Raw genomic sequence first — 24,000 nt, forward strand, 5'->3', positions numbered from 1 at the left:
GGGCACTGGGGGAGAAATCCATAGGAAAAAGCAGAGGAGCAAAAGAACTCAAAAATAAAAGAAAAAAATAAGCCAGCTACTTGCACCAATTATTAATGTGAAGTGAATTTGAAAAATGACTAATAAATTTGAACAGTCAGTTCATTAACACATGTTATCATTATATGCATTGCTGCAGCCTCTTCTGCCAGGGAGTTTATATATATATATATATATATATATATATATATATATGTGTGTGTGTGTGTGTGTGTGTGTGTGTGTATGTGTGTGTGCATGAAGACTGAGGCTACCTTTATTTGAAGTAAGGTAGGAAAGTCAAGGATTATCCTACAACAATGAAAACAGGCAGAGAGAACAGAAGCTTGTGCATATTGCATGTATACAGCCTGTTTGGAAGGTCTGGCTGCAAACAGAAGGGTGGAGCAAAGAATGGGGCATGAGATTAGAAGAGTGAAGCTAGGCTAGAAGTTAGGGCACACACACATACGTACAAGTATTTGTGTTTGTGTGTGTGTGTGTGTGTGTGTGTGTGTGTGTGTGTGTGTGTGTGTGTGTGTGTGTGTGTGTGAGTGTGTAGAGAAAAGAAGGGACAAGTCCATAGAGAGGACAGTGGTCTAAGAAATGTCATAAAAAGTGATATGAAATAAAGAAAAGACCATTTTACCCCATTTTGGGCAGTGGGTTTTGAGATTTGCTTTGAGTTTTTTTCTCTAAATATTTTTTATTTTATTTTTTACAAAAGTACATTACACAACACCCAACATAGTTCATCTCCACATTTTTATAAATTACTTATAGGGCAGGATTCACGAAGCCTCCGTGTAAGAGTTATAACTCATACACGGAGGCTGCAGTTAAACGGAGTGATGTCAGCATGCTCTACATATTCATGAGAGCATGCTGAATCACACTTAAGGCCAACACGGTCCATGTAAGACAGTAGGGGGCGTGTCTGGAGGCTGAGCCCTGTAAGCGGACACACCCCCAGAAGAAGAAAAGTACCCAAAGTAAACACCCACGACAGAGTCCACGGAAATGTGAATAAACAGAACACAACACATGCCCCCACAGACTATGAACAGAAAACATATAAATAAACATGTTTTATATATTTTTAAATTGTAAAATGTTTAACCGTGAGTGCTCATTTGCTGCGTGCCCATAGCGCAGCTACAGTTAGCAGTCAGTGGGAAAGCATATAAGAACTAAATATGCAAAATAAGCCAGGAAGCAATAGCGTAGCAGTAGAGATGTTGGCTGAAGAGCAGGCATTCATGGTTCGAGCCCCCACAACACCAATTTTTTTTTTTAGCAAAATAAGCAGGAAACAAGTCCCTGACAAATATGTACACATAAAACCACAATTTATGTAAAATGTAATGAAATAGCCCATTTATATTGAAGAAATGTGAGGTAACAAAAGAATAAAAAATGCCAGATGTGCTCATAGCTGAGCTACAGTTTAAAAGAGTGAATGCATTTGCCCGTAGATGAGCAGTGGTTTAACTGGTGCAAAATGAGTGCCCGTAGCTGAGCAGTGGTCTATCACGCTAAATCTATGTGCCCCTAACTGAGCTGAGTGTAATATGCGTGCCGATAGCCAAATGAGGCTTAAACCAGCGTACCTCGTTTGGGTGAAGCTGCGCACCGCACAAACAAGCTAACCGACGGGCAACGTTGAGCAAGCCGTATCAAAACTGCCTTTACACAGACACACCCCTCAGCAAGTCTAGACAGTCATGAAAAATAAAAAGCAGTGGCCAGGTTCGAACCCAGGATGCTATACACCATAGTCAAGGTACAGAACCACTAAGCCATGACAGCAGTACCTAGAAATGCAATAATAGCTAATCTATAGGAATGAATACAAACTAGAGCATGACAATGCATGTTTACTGAAGTTGATACAATTCCAAAATGGCCAATCACAGATATGTGTGGGAAAAACAGACTATATAAGCCCCATAGGTGGGAATACACAACATAAACGATTGTAGAACTGACCTGCAGGCAGAATGACAGGAGTAGGAGAGGGTAGTTGCTTTCGAGCACAGAGGTGGGATGTTGAGGAGTCCAGGTACATGGTCTGGCTCCTAGTCCATAATCATGAGGCCCAACTCATGCAGGGCCAGGTCCTCTGGGGAGCATACAGGGCCAAGGCGTGGGACCGGTTGGCTCATGATCTCACCAGTGCCACAGGGATTCCAAGGACTGGTGAGCAGGTCCATCACCACCATGCAGACCTGAAGAGATGCAAGCAGGACCAACTGAACCTTTGGATCCAGGAGGCCCGGCAAACACCCAACGCCCCACTACTGAGTAAGTAACATTTAATTATGTATGTAAGAAATTAAACTAGCTGATATTATAGAGATGTGTATTCCAATATTACTTCATTTATATTAGAGCTGCAGGTGTCCGTTCTGCGAACCGCAGAGCCTATGGCGATAGGCTGGTGCGGTTGCGCCACCAGGCAGGTCAGTAATCCACTACCAGTAACTGTAAAGAAATATAAAAGTATGACAGTCAGCAAAAGAGTGCAGTGTAGTCAGTAAGGAATAAAATCTGCAAGTAACAGTGTGAAAGTGTCTGCAAGTATTGCTTGATTACAAAAGTGTGTTTCAGCCTGTAAGTTAAACCAAAATGAAACTGTCTGACATATATTCTGAAATAAAAATGCCCTACCTGTAAGAAAATAGTACACAACCTGCAGCAGGCTGAAAAGTATAGCTGCAGAAGATGATGAAATCACATGTGTGAAATATATCCCTGTGGAAATACTGAAACATGACAGAAGTGAGACTGCTGGAAAGGATTGTAATAACTACAGGTAAAACATATCAATAAAGCCTAGAAGTAAGTACCATCCTGAATAGTAAAATGAAAGCAAGTGAGAGAGTGTGAGAAAGTGTCATGAATCCAGCAATACAGTAGTAATAACCCCTGAATAAAGTATACTGCAGTCAAGACAGAATGAAATGCATGTGAGATTCAAAACCAAACAGCGAAATCTGTTCAAAGTCTTGCTGCATCTGGAATGTGTATCTCAAAATCTTTATATGTTGCTCTCAGTCTGCAATATGCAGATAGGATGATTGTCTGATATACCAAACATCCACACTTGTCTACAGCTATATAAAGCAAATGTAGCAGGATGATGTAGCTGAACAAAGCTAGATATGAATGTGTATGAAGAACAATAAAATGTATATTGATGTTGCATTAACAGTCCTATCACCAAGTTGAAATAGTTATCATATAGGAAACTGTAGTTAGAACAGTAGTGTGTATATAACTGTAGCTATTAGAAATGGATAGCATATGTATTGTTATTCGAAGGTGTTAATATTACTTTTTTTACCCTACCCTATAACCACATATAACCCATTCCACGTGAAAATAGTATGTGCGTTTGTCCTGTTGGATCATATATATTTGCATGTCCATTGATGCATCTGCCCTGTTCATACATCCACACCTGATGGCCTGTTGCCATCAATTAACCCTGCATGTTGTTGGACTGTGTATTTCTGTTCAAATTATGCATGTGTTATGCACGCTGTTTAATGGTGTGAATATCTGGGTGTTTGGTTAATGGGAATACTAATGCATGCTGTTACAACTAATTGTGAATGGTATTATATGTCACTAACTCAAACTGTCATGACATAATGCAAAACATAGGATGACAGGGAAGGCGGGTTCCAGCAGACCCACCTCTCCCACCTCAGCTGGCGAGTGCACCTGGCACTAGTGCCGAGTCTGGACCCTCTTCCGGTGGCCCTGTGCCACCTGTGGGTGGAAGCACTGCAGGGGATGGGGCTCGCCCCCCCTCTGCAAGTGTGGCCGGAGGAGAACCACCACTCACCCTCCGTAGCATCCGGACTGTGGTGCGTAGGGAGATTTGGGACTCTGTTCTCGAGCCCCTACGCCAGCTCGAGGCACGGGTGGTGCAACTAACGGGCATGCCTGTTGCCCGGCCTACACAGCCCCCATCACAGCCCCCTCCTGGGCAGTGAAGGAACAGTGGCAACTGCCTATGTGTGGGGATATCAGTTCCACTGTTGCCATCTGTGGGCTCATGGGCTCTGGATATCCAAACCTCCATCCCCGTCAATTGTGTAACCCCCCCACACATGTCATACATCGCCCCTGCATGCGTCATGTTTGTCTTGTCTGTTTACCTACCCATCCTACCTCCCCAGCTGCACCAACTTCCTTCACCTGACATACCACTCTCACCTGAAAAAAAGGGCACTCTGTACCCACAAAAAAATTACGCCCCATACATAGCTGCCCATTCCGCACACATGTCTGCTGGACATGGAACCTATAAATTACAATTGGCTGTACAACAAGTATTATTGTTGTCCTGACACCTCTCTCAGGGGTGGAAGGTTTCAAATGTCACACCAAATTACATACATATGCACAGCTGTTGCTGATGAAGAAATGGGCAGCTATGGGCCTTACCTACATCCCTCCTGCACATCCCAAGCTTGTTTCCCTACTGTCTTACCCTCTTTGTGACCCCTTTTTCACCACTTTCCTGTCTCCCGATTTTCTTTTCTTTCAGAGAAAATAGTGCGTGTGTGCACCAGAGTAAGCACTGTTAAGCGGTTGTAAGCAGGTGTGCGCATGTGTGCGCGGAGCTAACCACCAGTACGCATGCGTGAGCTACACGCAAACCAGCACTAACCCAGTTACAACTGCTTAAAAGTGCCTTCGTCACTTTGATTGACAGGTCCTGTACTCAGTTCAAAAGCAAAATAAAATCTCACTGTCAGCCCCGAACCCAGGACCTTGGAAACACTAGTCTGTACGACCTACAACTAAGCCATGACTCTTATACAAAAACATTGTGCTAAAATAAATATAACATGTAATAGTAGGGATGAATGTAAAGGGAATATAGGATGTGTAGTACACAAAGCATGTCATTTAAAATTACTGTCAAAACTACTGGATTTCCATAATAGTAGTGTGTGAACAGAAACAACCATGCTAGTTGGCAGCTTGTAGATAATAAGGTCAGTTAAAGTACATATATAAATGTATGTATATGTACATATATATATATATATATAAATATATATCTATATATAGTTGTAGGAGTCAATGTGCATACACACTTGCTACAGGGAACATGAGAGAGGAATGGAGAAATGTGAATATACAACACAGCCTGAATCATGAGAGAGATACTAACCTTTACACTCACAGAACACTGTCCACAGCATACCAGCATGGTCCCCGCCCTCACAATCTGAAAGGGCAACGCCTATCCCACATACCCTTTTATAGCACTGACCTGAAATCACAGTGAGAACTGCAATCAGTACATAACTGGCTGTATGCAATTAGCAAATGCTGGCTTACAATTGGTGCAGAGGTCATCACATGGACCTATGCAGATACCTACAAAAGTATCCAGTGCTAACACTCCCCACATGCAATACATTCATTGCATTGTCTGTAAGCAGACAGAGGGAGAGCGAGAAGTGAGAGAGAGAGAGAGAAAGCAAAAAAAAAAGAAATATTAGACACTGTGACTCTGTCACCCGAAGCTGTCAGCACTGACAGTAGCAGCAGCAAGCAAAAGCTGTGGTAATGCAACCAGCTGCGACAAACAGAGGTAATGCAAAGTAGCAGGTTAATAGTGTGCATACTGTGAACCCTCCAAATGTGTCATAGGTCTGTATCCATAGGTATGCCCATGTGATATGTTGTGTGTACGTAGTTCCACCAAAAGGGGATGACCATACATTACATGTCAATCAGTCTTAGGCCATGATCCTGGCAGCAGTTGTCTGTGCGTTGGCCCATCAATGGCTGTAGTGACTGCTTTGAAAGGTCAGCCAGGTTCAAAAGTCAGGATCAGCCCATCCCAAAGGCACACTGGCTGGGAACAAGTGTCTGCAGGTACCCAATGTCACTGCATATGCATCCCATACTGCCTAATTCCATAGCTTAGCAGACCAGGCCCGTTATGCATATGATGTGGTAATTCCCAGGGTCAGTCGAGGTGCCCCCTTAGTGGTGTGGGACCACTGTTGCTGTATGCCACTGTCCAGGTACATATCCTGTAGTATGGCCAAGATAAACTATCAGTGTTATATGTGGTTGTATGTCCTCTCGGAGTGCTAGTAGCACACATGCAGGGATACCATGAGGTCACAGTGATGCTGTGTGTTCTTCTCTGCTGAGGGCGGCCCTCACCTGGACATGTGAGATGATAGGGAGGTTACATCCAGCTGTGATAAATATTTCAACTGGTGGGGGAGAAGGAGGGGGGATACGTGCACTGAACATTTTTGCAAGATTGTTGCCAATATCCGTGTGTTTGGTGAATGTTAAGTAGGTGTGTATTAACACAGAGCATATCTGAGGCATGTGGTCCATATGTGTAACATAACTGAAGAAGGCCTTGTGGTCATCCATAGTGTTTGCATCCATTTCCCTCCCAGAGTAGGCCGTGGCTGTTGTTATGACGGACAGTAGCGTAGTACCAGTGCTGACCACAGATGCCTTCCCTTAATGTGAATGTGCTCTGTCCTGCAGTAGCCTCCTGCTATTGTTATACAATCTGCCTCTGTCTGGGGTCCACCGGACAGGATGCCTAACCTTTGTGTATAGGGTCTGGGTTAGAAATGTGTGTGCAAGTTCCATGCAATCTGTGGCATGTCCATGGTAAGCATTTGCAAAGGGGTCAGCAGTGTGGCTTGTGGCTTCCACTGGCCCAGTGTGCTGCATGGATACCATCTCAGTCCCAGCAAGTGAATATCTGTCTAATCACATACATATCAAAGTAGTCTACTGTGCTGGTGGTGGTGGTGGGATATGTATATCCAGGCCGAGTAACTTCTGTCCACATCACAGTAGTGGATGGTGTCCCACATACAGTACCTTGGGATGAACCCCCAGAGTAAGGTTGTGCATTGCACCTGTCAGTTTGTGCTGACCGATGGGGCATGCTACTATGTTGTGTGGAATGTGGCAGGTATTGTTGCACAGGTGTTGGCTGAGCACTGATATCTGGCCATGTACCTGTGTATCCACCATGACACACACACATGCAACATATGGGAGTAGTAGTATATCACTACACATGAGTATCATGTATAGTATGTGTGCCATATATTGCTGACATGGTCTGCTGATATCCTGTTTGTGTTCTCCTCCAGGGAGATGGCGCAACAGCGTAACCCCACCCTCTCTGTGGCAGAAAATGAGGAGATCCACCAGAGCCTGGTGCGGGAGTATGACATCCTGTTTTCCCGCACCAGTCAGAATCAGCAGGAGAGGGCTGCACTGTGGCAAGACCTTGTCCATAGGGTAAATGATATTGGCACGCATAACAGGACATACGAGCAGGTACAACATCACTGCAGTGATTTAATCCGAAGTGTCCAGCAGTGTGCATCAGATATCCACAGGCAACAGGTCGCCGCAGGAGGTGGGGTGGCCACACCCCCCCCCTCACCAGACTGGAGGGGCTATTCCTAAGTGTTGTGGCTCCAGCCCCGGAACACCAACAGCAGTACACCTGCATTATGATGGAGGCTGGTTCCACACAGCAGCACAACATGGAGCATGCAGGTAATATGCCATATGTACACTTGACTGTTCTGTACACTGTATCGTATGCAATATCAATGGCACAGTTGTGCCCACTGACATTAATCTCATCATTTCTGCAGGTCCCTCCAGGGTTACAGCAAGACAGGCCATCCATGCTGGTGAGTGTGTTTAACATAACCTATAATAGTCCTGATAATGCTAGTAACAGTAGTGTAAATCAGTAATGCTCTGTGTGTATACTGCGGGGTGTGCATGTGTGCATGTGTGCAGATGTGCCTGTGCCCATGTGTGCATGTGTGCATGTGTGCATGTGTGCAGGTGTGCCTGTGTCCACGTGTGCATCTGTGCATGTGTGCCTGTGTCCACGTGTGCATGTGTGCATATGTGCCTGTGTCCACGTGTGCATGTGTGCATGTGTCCATGTGTGCATGTATCCACGTGTGCATGTGTGCATGTGTGCATGTGTCCACATGTGCATGTGTCCACGTGTGCATGTGTGCATGTGTGCATGTGTGCATGTGTGCATGTGTGCATGTGTGCATGTGTGCCTGTGTGCATGTGTCCACGTGTGCATGTCTGCATGTGTGCCTGTGTCCATGTGTGCATGTGTACCTGTGTCCATGTGTGCATGTGTGCATGTGTCCATGTGTGCATGTGTGCATGTGTGTATAAGTGCATCACTGGTAACAATGTCTGGAGACTGTAAACTGTGTTTCCTGTCTTCCTCCCACAGGTTCTGGGGCTGCTCTGGTGACCTGCAGCAGGGAACCTGAATCCTGTGCCACGGCTACTGGTAATGATGATATTTGTGTAATGGTACAGGAAGGTGTGTCAGGGTCTGCCATTGGTCAGCCAATTAACAGTGCACAGCTGTCAACCCCATCATTGCGCACAGTCATCCTGCCTGTACATTCTTTGTCACCATTGTCCCTAGGTGATGGACAGGATACAGTGGGCATAGATCAGGGTAATATGGTACCTGTGGCACATGCGTCCCCACATAGCAGCCATGGGCAGGGTCCTCCGATGGTACCACACAGACAGTTGCCCATGGATTCTCGTGGGAGTATCCGTGGGCGTACTGCCTCTGGCCGACGTGCCCAAAGAGGTCTGTCAACCTCAGCTATGTTACAGACTGTCATGCAGGCACAGTTACGTATGGAAAGGTACACCAGACAGGGTCTGAGGGAGCTGAGAGCATGTCGCACAGCCATGACAGACAGTATGTGTGACATTGCGGATGCTATCCGTAACTTCACCGATGTCATAGGCAGACGTTGTGGGGACATATTACAGCAGTTCCACAACCAGATGTCCATGAGCCAGGGCAATGGTGGGCGTTTGCGGTGTCGACGTGGCTGTATGCCGGCAGCAGCAGCAGCTGGCAGTCGTCACGGATGACAACAGGCTCGCGCATGCCCCCATAGTGCCAGCAGCAGCCCCAGCAATGCTGGGTCTGTGCTGTCATCGAACGCCCAGGAGACCACGTGCACATGGCTCTGGACAGTCCCAACAGGGGACTTGTGTCCAGTCAACACACCCGCTTCTGATGACAGTACCCAGTCTGGCTTTGTACTGGATACGGTCCGTAGCACCCCTGCCAGGCACAGGTACTGTGTCCATGCACACAGACACTGATCTGTATGGCCTGCCAGGTGCAGTCTGTGGCTGTCCACAAACCCCTGTATATGGCAGCCATGAGGTGGAACTGTGTGCGTGCATACACACATGAGAAATGTTAACACCTAGGGCAACCACATACATGCACACACTGCACCAACACTGCCCCACCCTGTACTGCTGCCCTTCACCAACACACATACACACACATGTCAATTGGTGGTATCAGTGGCTGACTCAGGCATACCTAATCCACACCCTGTGCATATGATGACACTGTGCCACCTCCTGCAATCTCCAACATCATTGCGGGAACAGGTAAACACATTGCTGATGCACAGGGTGACTACATAGAAGTGTATTAGTAGTATCATGTTGGTAACAGTACAGTGTGCTGCTATGACTGTGTGTTTATCCCAGCATGCCTGCTGCAGTAACTGTATGAATGTCCTGAATTGTTATCTGCACCCATAGTACATACCAAAGTATAACAGCTGCACATAATTGCATGCCGGTGGTAAGGTTGTCAACAGATAGCCGCATAAATGGGTAGCACAGGGAGAAAGCTAACGCAAGTAGTGATATGCAATGGTGGACATGTACAGTAATGGTGTCAAGTTGCCCACAATGACTATGCCATGTGGATGTTGGTGCATGTAGATATGTGTGCAGTACCAATGTAATCCAAATCACAAATAAGTATGACATAATATCAGTTCTACCATGGGCATCTGCGCTGCGTATTCCTGGGTACATGTTGATAGTGCCTACATATTTGCATTGTTACTTACTGTTATTGTTACCCCTTCTTTGTTGTATAATGCACTACTTCCAGCCCTGTTTACTGTAGCTTTGTTTGCATGCATATTCGCTTGGGGTTCCCTGGAACACTGCTTACACCTGCAATGCAGAGTTACAGTGCTTCTGTAGACTTCTAGTGACATCTGCATAGCATACGATACGTATGTCAACTTTACACATGACAGAAAGTCACTGTCTGTCCTGTACACATGTACGTTGCCTGTGACACATTGCACACGTCTTACCTGGCATTTACCCACGTGTGCAGTTATATATGTCAGTGCTATGGAACAGTAGTGGTACACCCACAAATACACACCTTCAGTATGTTGTTCCCCATTGGCCCTATGTGTTGGTACTCACCATGGCAATCACACTACTAGGGTAGCATGTGCAAAGGTAACCTGTGAATCACCTCTATGGTCCAGTTGTGGTTTATGTGAGTCATGTGTCATTGTCACAGCTGCCACATATGCAGTCAGCCATCACCCTTGGCCAGGAACGTACAACACATGTGTGGGATGCCACCACACAGCCAATCTGGGGACTGGTCTCTCTGAACCCAGTAATGCCATACCATGTCAGGTGGCATGTCATATATACTACATCCTGGACAAATGTCAACCCCAATCCCTGCTGCTACTATTGATAATACCCCTGAAGATGTTCCTGATAGTTTTGACCAGTTCTTTACTGAGACATTTCAGGCCCTAGCTAGCCGTCTACCTTCTAGCTCCCCTGGTCCTGAAAGTAGCACCCTTAGAAAACTACTTGCGTCCAGCTGCCAACTAGTCACCACTTCACTTCTCCGTACCTTGATTGAAACAGTGAAACCCACTACACTTTCTGCTGATCAACTCCCTGCCGAGTACCTATCAAAACCAGATGATGCTATTGCTTACCCCGTCTCAAAGGTAATCAAAGGAACCATGTTAGAATCTAACTTTCCCACCATCTGGAAAATGTCATATGTAATCCCACTTCACAAAGGAGGTAGCTCTACTGAAGTCTCCAATTATAGGCCAATAGCTATACTCTCTCCACTTGCAAAGATTATGGAAACTTTCATCATAGACAATTCATGCACCACCTAATCCAAACTCGCATTATGGCAGACACTCAGCATGGCTTACGTCCTCATCACTGCACTACTTCAGGCCTCCTAGCCTTTACTAACACCATAAGCCATACTTGCAACAATAATTATATATCCGCAGCCCTCTTTTTGGATATTTCCAAGGCATACGATATGGTTGATCACCAACTTGTACTCCACACCCTCCAAAGACTGTCTAGATGCTGGAGCCAATGGTTCCAATGGTTTCAATCCTACCTGCATGGTCGACAGCAGGCTGGCCTCTGGCAGAACAAACTCTCTAACCTTCTACCTAACACCCTCAGAGTACCACAAGGCTCTATACTAGGGCCCTTGCTGTTCTCCATCTTCATTAACGACCTTTATACTGTCATCCCAAAAGTCAGCTGTATCCAATATGCTGAAGACTCTACTCTGATCTGCTCAGCCACATCTCCAGTAGAGTTATGGTCAGCTACCCAGACCACCTTTAATACAATAGAAAACTGGCTTTCTGAACATCGTCTGATCCTAAATCCCAATCAAACTAAACTGCTGTTATTTCACCAACACGTAGGTCTACCACTTTCACCGTTACCATAACATCAACTGATGGCACAATAATCTCCCCTGACCCATCTCTGAAACTATTAGGTGTCATCATAGACAATAATCTCAAATGTGACCTACATGTTAACCAGATTATCAAAGCCATCAATAGAAAACTAGGGTCACTTTACAGAATTAAAGCCTTCCTAGCCCCTCCAGCTAAAGGTGCCATAGCTCGCTCACACCTTGTTTCAACCCTTCTGTATGCATCCCTCTACTCTCGAATATGAACAAGACTGTCCTTAACAAACACTCAATTTGCTACAACCACATTGCCAGGTTTGCCACTGGGCTGCCTTTTAGGACACATCATTGCATCAATCTAAATCAGCTTGGTTGGCTTGCAATACCCAGCCTAATACAGTATAACCAACTGATTATGGCCTATAAAATCCTCTATAATCCAGACAATACTCCTGCACTTCAAATATTATCACCCCATATAACAATCCTAGACCGCTTCCCTCCTCTAACAAATTACTACTTCAGACTAGCAAGTTTAATAACACAGCCGGTGATTCTCTCTTTGCAAACCCTGTAAGTAGATCCTGGAACTCACTTCCAGCTGATATTACCCTACTGTCCACCTTAGGTCAATTTAACAGTAGACTCAAACAACATTTGTCACTTAACTGGCTATGTCAATGTATCAAGCCTGGCTAACTTGAATGTGTAAAATCTGTGAACCACTTTACTGTGTAATTTTAATTTAATCCTGACTTGTGCTCAGGTCTAACATTAACCTGTGGAACATGTTTGACTTGCTTACTTATGTAATCTCTGTAAATAATCTGTTTGTAATATGTAATGCTAGTATTATGTAATGCTGTATCTGCTACCCTCATAGCTTGTCTCCATGGGCCTCCCCTGGAAATGGACATGCATCCAGTCGGACTATCCCAGTCAACAAATGTAGGATAAATAAATAAATCAATAAAATATATTACAGTGACTACAATACCAGTCAGACATTGACACGCACTGACAGCATGCTGAACACACTGGGGCATATGTGGGGACTCAGAATAGCAGCCTGCCTGGGCATCACACACCTCCGCAGATGGCACACGGGCATATGTTCCATCGGAACACAGCACATGCCACACATGGCACGCACATCCCCTGTGCCACACACTCACAGCCTGTAGGGCTACACAACACACCTGCTACAGATGTGTCAGGTACCTGTCTTGTGTGCTGCACTGGGGTCCCGCTCAACAGGCTGTATCTGGTGAAGGTCACAGTGATATGCCTCAGGGGCACTATGGTCCATCACAGCACACATGCATACAGGTCAGTCAGAGGCATGGACAGATATGACTCACTCATTGACCATGCCAGTATGGCTGCCTGAGACATACCTCCCTGGACTACATGATAGGGAACATAGAATGGATCTCTCAGCATGTGGTACAGGCCAGTATGAGCCTGATGTTGGTTGCCAACATACCCTCACCAGGTATTCTACCACTATATGTGGGAAGGGTGTTGTATGTCTACATTATGCTCAGTCTCCACTGTCATTCATAGGGTATCCACTGGCTGTCAATGTGTGCTTACATGCTAGGGAAGCCACAATGATGTGCAAGGGTCATCTTGCACGTGACACCCATGGCCCGATGTATAATGGCAAAGCTCCTTGGTACACACATACTGCCTTATGCTGCAGGACATGGTTTACATAGCGACCTCCGTGGGTATCACACAGGTTAGGACACTAACAGTGCTGCTACACAACAACAGCAGTGTACACCGGAAGATGCATGCACCAGACACTGCCCTCAGCACGGTGAACTGCAATGTCTGTGTAGTACCAGATTCATGATTCATGGCTCACAGGTGTTACCCATCACTGACAGGTTATGCCCCATACCATGCCTGTCGTCCCCTACACATGTAACATACAAGGATAGGGGGGTGGTATCCCAAGGTAACACAGATACACACACCTCCAGGTTGTTGGCACAGCACAAACCATCAGGGCCTACTCATGTGCAGCTAACAGTGTGTCGGACTGCCATCTGGTTCATAGCCTGGCACACACAACCCTACCATACACAGGGAGACCACCTATCCTCCATAACAACACTGGCAATATGACAGTCTCAAGAACTGTGTTTATATGGCCGGACTGCATCCAGCCAAACATTGTGTGTGAGCATTACTGTAGCTACAACACACTAGTTGAAGGGTTCACAGCATGTGGTCACCAAATTGCAGTGGAATGACATGTTACCACTACCACAACAGGTGGGAACATGCAGCACCTGTACATCGACTACATGTACACTATATGACCCAGACCAGATGTGTATCCCCTGCTGTAGGTCTTTCACCATAGACACCCACACTGTATAGAGACATACCATGTGCGGACCCTGCACAGTAAGACACAGTCATATTGGTATACATTGCAAATACCATTTATCCACTCGAAGCATGTGTCAGACATGGTAACTACTGCAGGTCACAGGTATTTATGTGTATGTGTCACACACATACATCATGTGTGCAATGCCATTGCTGGTTTAGGCAATGGCATGCATTGTTATATACAAACACCCACACAAGGTCATACTGTGTGACACAACCACACGTGACAGTTGTGGGTTACCAAACCATACCTATCTGTACTCTGACAATGGTAATAGACACAGTAGCAGAGCACACTATTGGTATTACTAGCCATCTAGCCCTGTTTGGCTGTGCTGATAGTGTGGTGACATCCCCTGTGTTTACTGGGGGAGTATGCAGCATCTGGTGTATTGTAGTATTTGCCAAAAGGATCTGTTCGCTCACACTTGCATTTACACACACCCTACTACCCCCACACACATGCCGGATTCATTCCCCTACCTAACTAAGTCATGACACTACTACCCCCACACACATGCCGGATTCATTCCCCTACCTAACTAAGTCATGACACGTGAGAGAGACGCATTAGCAAAGCACACTATTCGGTTTACTAGATAGTTTCTCTTCTCTGGCTATACTTATAGGGTGCTGACAACATCAGTATTTTGAAAGGGTAATGTGCATCAGGTAGTGTGATCTCCTGATTGCCAAAACAAACATGTTTTTTATAGTGAAATGTACACACACAAACATGCCATTTACAGGTTTCAAACTCCTATCTAACTACATTACGATACTGGGAAAAACACATTTGCAGAGTGCGCTATTCACATTAATGGGAGGCTTCCTTTCTCCTGCTGTGTTTAGAAAGGTTAGTGTGCATCCTGTAGTGTGTTCTCCCAGATGCCAAAAGGGACATTCACCTCACACAAATTTGCACACACACACACAGTAACCCCCTTCATCCAAACACACACACTTGCAGGATTCAAACCACTACCTAACTATGTTATGACACTCGAGACGGACGCATTAGCAGAGCGCGCTATTCACATTACTGGGAGGCTTCCCTTCTCCTGCTGTACTTATAGGGTGCTGACATCATCGGTGTTTAGAAATGGGAGTGTGCATCCTGTAGTGTGTTCTCCCAGTTGCCAAAAGGGACATTTCCCTCACACAAACAGTAACCCCCCTCATCCAAACACACACACTTGCCATTTGCAGGATTCAAACCACTAACTAACTATGTTATGACACTTGAGACAGATGCATTAGCAGAGTGCGCTATTTACATTACTGGGAGACTTATCTTCTTCTGCTGTACTTATAGGGTGCTGACATCATCTGTGTTTAGAAAGGGGAGTGTGCATCCTGTAGTGTGTTCTCCCAGTTGCCAAAAGGGGGATTTTCCTCACACACACTAACCCCCCTCATCCAAACACACACACTTGTTATTTGCAGGATTCAAACCACTACCTAATTATGTTGTGACACACCAGATGGACGCATTAGCGGAGCTCGCTATTTGCATTACTAGGAGGCTTTCTTTCTCCTGCTGTACTTATAGGGTTCTGACATCATCTGTGTTTAGAAAGGGGAGTGTGCATCCTGTAGTGTGTTCGCCCAGTTGCCAAAAGGGACATTTTCCTCACACAAATTTGCACACACAGAGTAACCCCCCTCATCCAAACACACACACTTGCCATTTGCAGGATTCAAACCACTACCTAATTATGTTATGATACTCGAGACAGACACATTAGCAGAGCACGTTATTGGCATTATTGGGAGGATTCTCTTCTCCTGCTGTACTTATAGGGTGCTGACATCATCTGCGTTTAGAAAGGGGAGTGTGCATCCTGTAGTGTGTTCTCCCAGTTGCCAAAAGGGACATTTCTCTCACACAAATTTGCACACACACAGTAACCCCCCTCAACCAAACACACACACTTGCAGGATTCAAACCACTTCCTAACTGGCACTCAAGACGGACGCAGTAGCAGAGCATGCTATTCGCATTACTTGGAGGCCTCCTTTCTCCTGCTGTACCTATAGGGTGCTGACATCATCTGTGTTTAGAAAGGGGAGTGTGCATCCCGTAGTGTGTTTTCCCAGTTGCCAAAAGGGACATTTTTCTCTCACACACACAAACCCCACTCACCCACACACTGAGCATTTGCAGGATTCAAACCCCTACCTAACTATATTATGACACTTGAGGGAGATGCATTAGCAGAGTGCACTATCCAAATTACTGGGCATCTGTTCTGCACCTGTAGTATTTCCAGGGTGCTGACATCTTTATTTCTACAGAGGTATGTAGATGTAGTACTACCTGTCAGGTGGGGGATAGCATATATATGCATTTGCAGCCACCTACGTCAGGGTCAGATATGCACATCGCACTGGCAGGTTATGTTCTATACCATGCTTTGGGACCACAGGTCCTGTAACACACAACACAACCAGTCCAGAACACCACACCCACATCCAGGACACACACTTAGCTTCCCTGGGAACAGTGCCAGGATATACAGGTATTCACATACACCATTCCAGTTGTTAACATCAGGTACAGGCATATTGTGTGTGAGAACTACTCAGGCCTCTACCACTTTACCCTACAGCCACTACAATTTGTGGGTCCATGTGCTATGGCAGAACCACACACCACAGCCACATGGGTGAATACATATTGCACCTGTCCATCTGCAACATGGGTACTCACTGTTCCACACCAGAGGTAGATCACCATTGTTGATATCTGACCATACCCACCTTTCCCTGGACATCCATATCTCATCTCCACCCCCAGGCAAGGTTGTCATTGCACACAAACTGTGTTTAGCACAAGCAGACTCTACAGTTGTGTAGACTGGGGTGGTTGACTTCAGAGGACCCATGCTGGAGGACTATACTGGCCTCTCAGCATAATCCTTGACAATTGCATCCTATGAGCATGTGTACAGTTTGCATTGGTCATGCTATCCCACATATACCCATGACTGCTCCACAACAAGACACCTGTCAGCTGTACACCGGCCATATATGCACCGTTCAACAGACAAAGTGACCTAATACATTGCAGAGCTGTAGCCCACAGAGGGAGGACATCTGTGGACAGTTCCAGCATGGCACTTCATTCACACATACTCATTACAACACAGTGTTGACAGTGGAATCGTCCAGAGAATGCAGATAGGGCTCCTCTCAGTCTGTTATTGACAGACACCTACTGTCAGAGATTCTCAGCAACCCTCTCACAGCACACACCGACAACATGGCTGTGGCTTAGCACATTCAATCCCTGAGACCTCCACGGTGCCCCTGCTTGACAGAGGCACAGCTCACTAGCCTCACATGTTGCCTTCTGTGACCTACTTTACAGTGGCACGGTAGCCTACTATCCTGGGGATGCAGATGCCAAGCACACTCTGGCTGAGCTGTTATTCCCTGGGGCAAGAAGCCTAGTATTGACCTCTACACCCATATGTTCAATTGTTGGATGCACAATATTTGTTGTGCTGTTCTACTGTTTGCAGGTCTTTATTGCCATAGCATTCCCTGTTCCTATGACCAACTTGTGTATCTGTGGCAGATGTTTGCATATGACGGCGATCCACTACATCACTTATGTCTCTGTGGTCATTTACTGTGTGCACTGGGCTGATTGCTGTATTGTGGTTGGTTCCTGGACTGACACGTACAAATACCAGATATGTGTGGCCAACTGCTACACAGAGATATGGCCTAAGTGTGTGAGCATGCCCAGTTCAGCCTTTCCATGGCATGTTGTCTGACATATGCCTCATTTATCAAAGTGTGCAAGCATGCCCAGTGTGAGCTTTCCATATGTTGCACTCTGAAGTCCACCACATATCTGGGTTTGTGTGACCTTCGACATTATCGCACGTTTATGATTGTGTGTTGGGTGTCATGTTGTGTACTAACTGGCCAACTGCTTCATGTCTGCCACAACAGGGATTATACTGTGCCTGCAGGAATTGCATGGGATACTTTGCAGACAGTTCTCAACGTACTTTCATAATGACCTAACACTGTAGTACCGTATAGTGTACTGGTTCGGTACTTTCACTGTGGTGGACAGTATCCTGGGCTTTAGTCCTATCACTGCTTGACATCTTCATAGTGAGCACAACAGACTGTGTAGGGGCCAGTTGTGCACATATGACCATGTTGCAATATGTTCAGATATGGACTACCTACACCAGGCTCATCCAACATTGCTAGTGTATTCCACAACATGGGTGGACATTGGCAAATACTAGCGATGTTCCGTAGGCCATTTCTGATGGTAGTCACAGGGTGTGTTTGTCCTTCGACACACATTGTAACTGGAGTTTGCCATTACATATGTCATGGTTGGTATACTGTGCCTCCGTCTACCTCTGACATAACAGTGATACCCAGGGTAGCCTACCATCTCCCATACACTCATCAGGATGCCTCTTGAGGGGTGTCGATATGTAGCTCTGGCTGACCTGTACCAGGAGTTTACTGAAGTGTGGGGTGCCTTCTGTGTTATGGATCATTCTGTATAGCTTGTCCTATGTATGTCAGTGCTGGGGTTCAGGTCTCTCATGTGCATAGCTCACTGCCATTCAGATTGTACAAGGTGCAACATGTTCATTCATTCCAGGTTGGACATGGCTTCATACATCAGGCACAGCTTTCCTGTAGCTGGGAAGGATGGCGGTGTGTGGGGCTGCAGTTTGTTTACTCAGGCAATACATGGCATCTGTTCATGCTCTTTGTTACCCTGGTGGTACTGTTGTGGACTTTACAGTTGATGGAGGTGTCTGCTGCGGTATATCCCACAGGGGCTATTGTAGTCAGTTGTGATGCTGATGGAGGATGGCTGCAGAGCCAGAGTGAGTTCCCCTGATCTACATCTGCCAGCCTTCATGTTTGGGTGGGTATATGGTATATGTTTCTGCGAACACTACAGACACATGTTTGTCCAGTGCAGGATATTTATCACCTTTTGTACCCAGGTCTCACATTACATGTTAGGTACCTCATGAGTTAACACCTGTGTGGTAATTTGTAGGCACTTACTGTATATCCACGGTGGTTGTCTATACACAGTTCTGCGATTAGCTTGCTGACATGGCTATGGCTACAGTTGTCTGTTTGTAGGTGGCCCTTTTGTGGGTTGCTTGTGTCAGCTGGGGGTCGGATATGGTGGGCTGTTTGTACTCCTCTGCATACATGTTCAGTCACAGTCCTTCCGTGTTGGCCTATACCTATGGGACATGTATACAGAACGGGGGTGGGGGGGGCCAAGACCAGGCCTTGTGGGATGCCACTCATATCCGCTTTGTAGTCTGACATGGATGCAGCATGTCTGACCATGTCAGTTCTGTCCTTGGTCTGCTTTGCAACCCCTCTAATGACATAGGGGTGTATATTTAAGCTGGTGAACATATCCATACTGAACACGTACGGTATTGTCTAGAAGCATGTGCATGGTCCAGCTACACTGTGTGGACCACATAGCCCTCTTCAATGACCTTAATGACTGCTTCAAATGGGTCAGACATGTTTAGGGGCCGGTTCTGCAGTTACAACAGCCACAGTGTGTAGGGTCCAGTATCAGTAGGTCCACATTAGCCTTCTGTCTGTGGTACATACTGATCCTTTCCATAGCTGTGCAGAACAAGCTTGTCAGGATCCTGGGGTGGTAGTTTGGAGTATCCATTCAGGCAACACCTTTGTTGTGATGGACCACTGTTGTTGTACACTGCTCTTTGGGTACATATCTTGTGGTAAGGCTGACATTGGCCAGCAGTGTGATTTTGCATTCCATTACTCTTGGGGTCCATGTTGGCCTCAGCACAGGACACCATCACATACCTTTGCTGCTGTGTGTTCTGCTTTGCAGATGATGGCTGTTACCTCAGCATCTGCAATGTCAGGGGACCATCTGCTGGGATAGGTATTTTGCACTCGGGGGGGGGGGGGGTTTGCACTGCACCTGACAGGTTGTATGTTAGCAATATGTGTGTGTGTTTGGTATGTTGTTTGTAATATCTGTGTGATTCGGAGCATATCTGTGGATGCCCAACATGGTTCCTACCATCAGTTGGGTATGCCTTGTGATTATCCTTAGTGTCCTGTACGTTTTGTATCTTCATAGGTTCATGGGTTCATAGTAGGCTAGACACCCTAGGCCATTATTAAGCCTAGCTAGAGTGTGTGTGTCTTTCGCCACCCGTTGCTATGTTCAATTATGGCCATTTATGAGGTTCTTCACTGTGCCTCTGTCTGGTCGTGACACAGTGGGGACCCCCAGTATACATGTACGGTCATCCATCCACTTGGCAATATTCCTGTTGAGGGGTGTCAGTGAGGGGCTCTGCCTACCATGGATTGGGATCCTGTTTCTGGGTGTGGGGATCCTACGGGTTATGTATCTGTCCCTCCAGCACATCTTATTTCATTATGTGTTGAGGTTGACATCTGTGACTCTCACAGCTCCAATGGCTTTGATTTCCTGTGGTGTAGCATGTCCATTACTCCTGTGTTGGACATGGCCTGGTACAACAGACATACAATGCCTCTGTGTAGGCAGTATATGACTGCAGTCAGCTGGGGTGTCTACAGCCAGGCAGCATATGACATATATTTCACACCCTTTATCCTATTGGTGGGGTAACTATGAGGTCTTCCGAACCGCTGCAGGTGTCACGTATGGTAAATCCCATATGAGTCATTGTACTAGATTATGGGTCTGATAAGGGAACAGTACAGCGGCACAGTGACCTCTGTTGATGTTGATGTGAATCCTTTCATGATACGGTGTCCAGTATCAACAGTCTTCATAGCCACATTGGCATTGTGGCTGTCACATGACAGATTAATGTCAAACTGTGTCCCTAGGTCCCTGATGACTCCTTGCATACATAATGGTTTGATACCTATGTGGTACTTTGTGTACCTTGTCTGGTATTTGGTGGGACATTCATACTGTCCAGTGTCTTCGGATGTCTGGGTGGGGTTCTTGTGTGTGAGAGTGTGGTCTGTCGCATGCTACAGACTGTACAGCAGTTTTGACTACAGTTATGTGCACATGGGTGGTGTCCGCTGCTTTGTGCATTGTCAGTTACCTGGCTATATGGGTGTCTGTGCTGCATATGGATACTCCCCCTCCTTTGATGTCTTGGTGCAGGTGTTGGGGCCATAACACATGGTATGTGGTATAACCTAGTACTGCTGGTGTGCTATCACTAGGCCTGCAGCAGGCTTCTGTCACTGGACAGGCATCAATGTTCTCCATAATGGGAAGTGCCTCAGGGGCATGCATATTGCAGTTTACACATCTGGCATTGTTCAGCATTACCCTTATGTTTCCTACCACTTATGTTTTCTAGGGTGGTGTGTAGTCTTTTTGGCCTTGCCTACATACGTCTCTATGGAGGCGGCAAAGGCCTTATCCAGTATCCAGACGCACACTGCTGACAGACATCCCTGTAACAGCAGCATGGCTTGTCATGCTTGACATCTCAAGCAGACACACATTACACCCTCTTGGACTGACAGCTGTAACTGTGCCAGCTGTTAAACATGAGCATTCTGTGTTTGTACTGTGGCATCATTCTTGGTGAGGGTTGGATGCTGCACACAGCCAGTGTCATCCCGCCCTGGGGTACATACTCGGAGGGACCATCCATGTCTCATTTGATGTTGTCCAGGGAGGTACATCTCAGGTAATTCACACCAGCATGGACATTGAGTGCATCATTTTTCTGCTTGCTTTGGGGTGACCTGCGTACTTGTGTAAAGTGGCATTTTGTGGCAACCTACAAGCAGCTTACTCTACCCTTTCCCTTGTTCAGTCTGGTGAGTGGGACAGCTGTGTGTCTGCCTATACAGACACCTATTACGACTGTATCAGGCATGTTGTTTCTCCTTTGGGCCTGTGACTGGCACACCAGCTTTGCGTACTATTCGTCGCATGTGCTATGTTTGAAGGTTGTGGTTGCTTGTGATCTACTTTGGAGGCTTCTGTTGGTGTGGTGTGTTTGTAATTAAGGCCTCCGGGAATATTTGTCTGTGTTTATGTGTTTGGTTTACAGTTGTGGTAGGTCTATGTGGGACTGGGTTTGTGGTGTATGTGGTTACCTTCTCCTCCTGACTAGTGTTGACAGTACTGAGTTGTTGGAGCTCAACCTCTGGTTTGGATACATGGATGCATCTATCACATATGTTTGTATTTATTGGGGGGCGTTGTGGTTGTCTGTGTACTTGGTACTGGCGTCACATTGCCTCTGGATTCATAGATTATACTTGTTGTGGCTGGACTTAGTGGATTGTATGTGTGGACATATGTTGTTGCCATACTACTGGTCACTGATTACTTCCCTTTTATGTTTGCTCTATCATGTGGTAACTTCCTCATTCTCTTGCATGGTTTGGTAATGGCTGGAGGCCAGCATGCCAGATGCCTGCATGTATGGCATTGTGTGTTGTTGTTATTTGTGATTGCATACTCCAAGCATTCCTGGTTGTGTTCATGGATTGCCTGTATAACATGTTCTGTGGTGTGTCCCATATTCTGCACTTGCACAGGGACTTTTGTGGATTCAACATTAGTTTTGAGGGTTGCAACCTATACTTTACACATGTTTTTCACTGTGGTATTCTGGCCAGGGACTGGGGTCAGGGTGTGTATATCCAGTGTGATTACTCTATGGTCTGGTCTTACCAGTGAGGGGTACACTGCTCATCTTGCCATCCAGTACACATGTTGCTGATTATCACATCCAGTATGCTTACTCCTCTTGTGGGAGTAGTACATTGTTCCTGGGCATTTTGGTTTATGGAATCTGGGTAATTTTCACCTACTGTGTTGGTGCTAGTGCAATGCTACCGGTGTATGTCTGGGTATTTTCAGTCGAGCAATATAATGTGGTTTGGGGGGGCTTGATATATTCATGTATTCCGACATAGGCCAGGTGCTGTTCCTGGTATTAGGACAGTGGTCTGCAGCAGGCTATATACTGCGAGGCAGTTTTAGCCATTGGTATTTGACCATGGATATTCTATGCTCCTTCTTGTTGTGGTACCAACATGGGGGTGTGGTTAACCTTGCCATTTTTTGCTAGTCACCCTCCTTTTGTAGCTTGTTCCATGTTTTGCGGCTGTACAGCACAGTATGAGGTGTGACCTGGTAGTGTTAGGGTGCTGATGTGAGCCTTGCCCAGTTCTCTATTACAGGACTGGTATCTACATTCTCCTTACTGTGTGCATTTACACTGCACACATCTTGCTGTTTATACATCTGTCATGGGGTAGTATTACATCTAGGTTCCTATCCCTTGTTGAACCTATGAGGTTGGGTTTGTGTTTTGAGACTTACCTATTCAGGGCATGCTGTGGGTACTGATAGCCTTTGCCAGTATCCATGGGGCATGGCATGATAGGTGCACACCACCCCTAGCAGGTGGTGCATCATGTCAAACTCCGCATATCTTCCCAGCCTATAACACATTGGCTCCCCTTTGACTGATTGCATTACTTCAGCCAATTATTGTACTTGATCTTCTTGTCTTCATAGTGTGGCATCATGCTTGGTGAGGGTGAGATGTTAGGCAGGGTCTTCATGTTTGCATATACTAGATGGTGTTACATTGCTTAACACATGGCAATCATGCCTCAGGTGGTGCTGCAGGGCTGCCTCTGTCGGATGCACATACTACACTCCCTGTACATGTTTGAGAGCAGGTTGTGTCATGTTAGGCATCCCTGTTACTATATGAGTGAGTCAGAGAGGGGTATCATTCCCAGGGTTCTAACTGAGCCAGTGTATGTCCTATGCGTTGCCTCTTTGCATGGGCGGCTCGTGGCATCGGGCTGCCGGACTGCAGCCCCCTCAAACTAAAAATTTAAAAAGAAAATTATTTTTTTAAATTTCGGGGATGCGCAGTAGT

The sequence above is a fragment of the Protopterus annectens genome, chromosome 3.part0 (assembly GCF_019279795.1).
Source record: "Protopterus annectens isolate FY-2018-M chromosome 3.part0, PAN1.0, whole genome shotgun sequence".
NCBI lineage: Eukaryota > Metazoa > Chordata > Ceratodontiformes > Protopteridae > Protopterus > Protopterus annectens.